Source organism: Bison bison, unplaced genomic scaffold (genome assembly GCF_000754665.1).
Source record: "Bison bison bison isolate TAMUID 2011002044 unplaced genomic scaffold, Bison_UMD1.0 scf7180017864115, whole genome shotgun sequence".
Lineage (NCBI taxonomy): Eukaryota > Metazoa > Chordata > Mammalia > Artiodactyla > Bovidae > Bison > Bison bison.
In genome coordinates, this window is record NW_011494687.1 from 1,628,310 (window position 1) to 1,633,919 (window position 5,610).

The 5,610-nt window shown below is 51.1% G+C and overlaps 1 long non-coding RNA gene across 1 annotated transcript; it reads right to left on the reverse strand.

Annotated features, from left to right (window-relative positions):
* Positions 1–1,106: 1,106 nt before the first annotated feature.
* On the reverse strand, positions 1,107–5,488 carry LOC104988110. Its single transcript, XR_825206.1, has 3 exons — positions 4,166–5,488; positions 3,233–3,495; positions 1,107–1,197 (listed from the first exon to the last, which is right to left on the reverse strand). It is a non-coding gene; the product is annotated as an uncharacterized LOC104988110 (long non-coding RNA).
* Positions 5,489–5,610: the final 122 nt, after the last annotated feature.

A 5,610-nucleotide genomic window follows, 5' to 3' on the forward strand; every position in this document is an offset into this window, starting at 1 on the left:
TATCCAGTCACCCAAGCTAGAAGCCTGAGAGTTACTCTAAACTCTTCTCTTCCCCCAACCCTTTAGCCAGTCATCAAGTTCTATTCATATTACCCAATGATCTTTTTTTAGTTTTTTTTTGAAAAACAATTACCTATTTATTTTTGACTTTTCACTATGCTGGGTCTTCACTGCTGTATGGACTTTTCTCCAGTTGCAGTGAACAGGAGATACGCTCTAGTTGCTGTGTGTAGGCTTCTTGCAGTGGCTTCTCTTGTAAAGCACGGCCTCTAGGCACGGGGGCTTCAGTAGTTGTGGCTCCTGGGCTCTTCAACACAGGCTCAATAGTTGCAGCACAAGGTTAGTTGCCCTGCAGCACGTGGATCAGTGATAGAACCCATGGTTCCTGCATTGGCAGGTGGATTCTCTACCTCTGAGCCACTAGGGAAGCCCTGATGACTATCTTTTAAATCTGTCCTTTCCTCTCCATCTCCAGCGTCAGTGATTTAGTCTAGCACCTTGCCATCTCTCTCAGAGCACTTTTGTTTCCTTCAAGTTGGCCTCTCTGCACTTTTAACTTCCATAAAACCTTTTCTCCATACCACTCCTAAATACAGATCTGACCATGTCACTCCCATGTTACAGTCTTTATGGTTCCATGGCATCTCCTGTGATATTTTATGGCCCGTGGTCCTAATATCACCTAAATACAGATGTATAGAAACAAATTTTGGGACTTTCCTGGTGGTCTAGTGGTTAAGAATCCACCTTGCAATACCGGGGACGCAGGTTTGATGCCTGGTTGAGGAACTAAGATCCTACATGCCACAGAGCAGCTTAGCCCATAAGCCACAACTAGAGAGTTCATGCCCCAGAATGAAAGATCCCCTATGATGCAATGAAGATCCCGAGTGCTGCAACCAAGACCCAACACAGCCAAATAAATAAAAACACAAACAAGGCCATCCTCCGTGCTCACAGAGCACCTCATATGCTTATCACTTAAATAAAAGAAACAAATTTTAACTACAACAGTGCCACTCAAAGTTTGTTATTTTTGTTGTTCAGTCGCTCAGTCATATCCGACTCTTTGTGACCCCCATGAACTGCAGCACGCCAGGCTTCCCTGTCCTTCACCATGTCCTGGAGCTTGTTCAAATTCATGACCATTGAGTCGGTGATGCCATCCAACCATCTTGTCCAAAGTTTGTTACCACTCTGCAATGAAACAATTTCAGAAATGAAGTGTAGGCATTTAGAAACTTCTATAGCAATTTAACAGCAAAATTTTATATTTATTGAATCTAATAAAACGGGGATTTTTAAAAAATAATTCATTGTTAGTGTTTTTTATAGAGTAGTGCACTCTACAATGATTGTAAATTGCTTTAAAAATTGGTCCTGGGCTTACCCGGTGGCTTAGTAGTCAAGAATCCACCTGCCAATGCAGGAGCCATGGGTTTGACGCCTGGTCTGGGAAGATCCCACATGCCGTGGAGCAGCAAGCTGGTGCACCACAACTATTGAACCTGCGCTCCAGAGCCTGTGCTCCGAAACAAGAGAAGCCACTGCAATAAGAAGCCCAAGTACCGCAACTAGAGAGTAGTCTCTGCTCTTCACAACTAGAGAAAAGCGTATGCAGCAATGAAGACCCAGCACAAAATTGATAGACAAATAATTTTTTAAAAACTTGTCCTTTACTATAGGTTGAGAAGCTCTGGTCTAGAATATCCTAAATGAAATGGCCTTGTACACCTCCCAGGGCTCCTTTTTAATCTCACCAGCAACCCCCATCCAGCAATAATGAACAATCTCTAATTTCTCCAATGTATCATTCTGTTTCATACTTCCATGTAAATTTAAACTCTGTTTTCTATGACTTGATTCTCCCTTCTTCCTGGAAATCTATTTATACTTCAAAATTCTAGGCTGCATCATCACCTCCTTTGGATGCCTGTCTCAACCAGCCCCTCACAACCCCAAGCAGAAGATATCACCTGCCCCATGCCTCTATCACTGTTTGTAGCCCTATTATTGCACTATATTGTAATTGTTTATGTGTCTACCTCCCCTGTTACCTATGTGGCTCCTTAAACACAGAAATCAGGTTTGTCTTTGAGGGTGAAGCATCTCTGGTGAGATGACTAAATTGAAGGACAACACTTCAACTACAATTCTAACATATTTTTCTGTTACCAGCAAGGACTTCAGACTTTACCTTTAGCACCTGGGTATGAATTAATTTACCAAAATAGCAAACATTAGAAGGCCAAGGAGCCAGACTTGTGAGACTCACTGGCAACTTTAAAAAGGAAGGAGACATGGAAAACAATTGTCACCACTTGAACAATTCTGCCCAGGTTCAGCCCCCTCTGGGTCAATTGCCCTTTTCAAAGCTGTTCAGGCCTAGAAATAGCATCACCAACTCACTCATTTCAGAGGACCCACCAGATACCAGATCAGAAGTCCTAGGCTAGAGGTGGAAACAATTAACTATAATTGAAACATGTACAAAGAGCCTTGAGGGGCTGGGGGCGGTCACTGAGGGATGGGAGGAATTAATTCTGCCTAGAGGAGTTGCAGGAAGGACAGGGACCAGGAAGGTGACATTTGTGCTGCATTTGCCCTGGTGAAAACTTGGGGGACGGTTGTTGGTGACCAGGGCAATCTGCTAGATGCAAATCTACTCGTGCCTAGTAATGACAATCCTTCTGGTTAGCAATTTCCTCACTCCTCTTCCACCCACTTTCTAATCCTTTCCTCTGTTCTTGGAAAATTGTGACAGAGGATAGTTTCCCTTCCTGGAAGAGATCAGTGTAACATTAAACTAATCCTTGATTAAATGGGACCTGCTGCTCAGCTCTGTGTCCCTCTGAGAACACCGCCCTGGAAGGAGGGGGTAAGCAGGTGAGCCCAGTAGAGAAGCGGGCTTGATCCACCCTGGGGAAAACGGGGCTCAAGGAGAAAAGTGAAAGTGAAGTCCCTCAGTCATGTCCGACTCTTTGTGACCCCATGGACTGTAGCCTGCCAGGCTCCTCCGTCCATGGGATTTTCCAGGCAAGAATACTGGAGTGGGTTGCCATTTCCTTCTCCAGGAGATCTTCTCGACCCAGGGATTGAACCCAGGTCTCCTGCATTGTAGGCAGACGTTTTACCGTCTGAGCCACCAGGGAAGTCCTATATCAAGGAGAAAAAGAGAAGAAATTAATTTTTTTTTTTAATTTGATGCACCTCTTTGTCAATCATCCCTCACCTGTCTCTTGTCTTTGTTGTTTTTCCGTAGTTTCTCTTAATCTTGGTCTCTTTCTCTCTCCATTTGCTAAGGGCTGGAAATTCCTTGTTCTCAACGGAAGGGAGGAGGAGGGGAGTTGGAGGTGGTAGGAGTGGGAGGGAAGCGAAGAACAGACATCTCAGCAGCTCCGGCTGCGGGGGAGTCTGGGCCTCTGGCGGGGCTTGACAAGTCAATGGTTTTTAAAATGTACATATTTTTAAATCCACGCAGAGGGGCTCACAAACCTAGAGACACAGACACACAAGTAGATGTAAAGAAACGTATAGATACACAACCTCGGGGTACAGAAGTACAAACTGGGAATAAAGTCTTAAATTTGCTTCTGAGCATTTCACAATTTACAGTTTTCATATACACTCTCACTTGAACCTCACGACAACCCTGAGAAACAAAGATACAAACACTCGGGAGTTTCACTCTCAAACACACGTTCGCACCCAAACAGATTTCTTCTGACCCCGAGGGGTATGGGCTGGCCCAGTGTGCGGGGTTTTTCTCCCCTCTTCCCTCTCTGGCCTAGTACCGGCCCCAGGACCAGGTCCCTTCCGCGTTCCCTTTCCTGGGCCGGGACCCAAGGCCGAGCGCCCAGTCGGTTACCGCCCCCTTGCTTCACGCCCTATTCCACCCTCTTCCCCGGCTGGCCCGCGACTCCCCCCGGATGCCCGGGCTCGGCATCGGCCCAAGGGGGACCGGGTGGGAGGGAGGGGGGCGCCTTGAGCAGAGGCTGCGTGGGCGGAGGATGTGCGTCACGGGGAGCGTGGGCAGAGGGAGGGAGGAGGCACGTGGAAACCCGGGGCCAGCCGCTGGCAGCCCAGGCTCTAAAATAACCGGAGAGGGGAATGGGGGAGGGGCGCCCACACACCTAAGGGGGGTCGGGGATGACCCCGGAGGTACCTCGTGTCGCCGCGCCCTCCAGTTGCCGGACGGAGGACTCAGCTCGTTCCTATCACGCCCTACCCCCGTGTTTGTAGCTTTATGGAATGGAGAAGAGAATCTTGGCTACCGAAATTCCCCCCGGTGATGCGATGCACCCCCACCCCTCCTCTCCGGCCCTCCACTAACGGCCGAAAGGTCCCCTCGCCAGGCCGGAATGTAGAACCAGCCCTGGCCCACGCCACCCACTCCAGGCCGCCCCGGGCCACTCAGAAGTGCAGAGGGGTGGGCGGGGCCGAGGTTTTGGACTAGGGGGAACCTTGCTTCTGGCCAGCCAGCTCGCTTCCCGCCGCCTCCCCCCACCCTCCTGCATTTCCTCGGGGCATAGAGCCGCAGGGCCGGGCGCTCAGAGCCCCCGCCTGTCCGCCCTCCCAGCCGTGGGCGGGAGTGTAATGGGAACCAGATGGAGCTGGGAGAAACAAAGGGGGTAGGGAGTGGGTTTCGGAGATGGGTAGGCTCCTCGAAGGAGCTCCTCCCTCCTATTCCTCGGTAGGGAGCCACGTTGGACATACTCGGCGTGGTGCCCATCTAACTCTGGACTCTTGCGGACCAAGTGCCCTAACAGATGTCCCTAGAAAGGGTATCCTCCCTCTGCCAGGGCTACCACAACAGTTTCCCAGGAACAGGTCCCCATCCTCAGCAAATAGGGTGCGACGAGTAGAGGAAGGCGGGGTACCCCTCCCATGCCTGCCTGACCTAAGCGCTAACAAAACCCGTCGCGACTGTAATCGACGCGCGTCTAAGTGGTAGCTTCTAACAAGCCCCGCCCATTCCTGTTTCCCAAACTTGGACGTGGACTCCAGGCCGGGATGGAAGGGCGCCTGGGTTTCCGAGAACTGCCTCTTCAAACAGCTCCTTTAGGGGCTGGGAAAGAGCGTTTGGAGATGGAAAAGACTCCTGCGGAGCCCCACGCTCACAGACCTGCCTTAAGCGCACTCTCTATGGGAGTCAGACGCACGAAAGGAGACGCGCACCCCGAGTCTCCAACAACTTTTCCCGGCTCACTCCTAACGTTCACAAGTACAGCACCGCGAGGTTCGAGTGTGGGCAGCAGGCGTCCGCAGAGCTGTTTAGACGCGTGTGCCCGTCCTTTGCGCTGCTCGGTGTCTTTGTGTACCTGTGCGTGGTTGTGAAACTCCGCTCTCCTCTCGGTGGGGAAGGGGGAGTGGGAGTAAGAATGTCGCCGGCTGGGCGCTCACGTGGGTACGTGGGCGCGGAGAAGGCCGGCTGTGCATCCGGCGTGGGCGGCACGGAACGACCTCGCCCCGCCCGCTGGATCCCCAAGCCCGCCTTCCACAGCCCGGCCTCGGTCACCTCAGTCTCCAACTCGGCGCCCCGGGCTGAGTCCCCGCCCCCGCCTCCATCTCCTTCTCCTGCCTTCAATCTTTCCCAGAATCGGGGTCTTT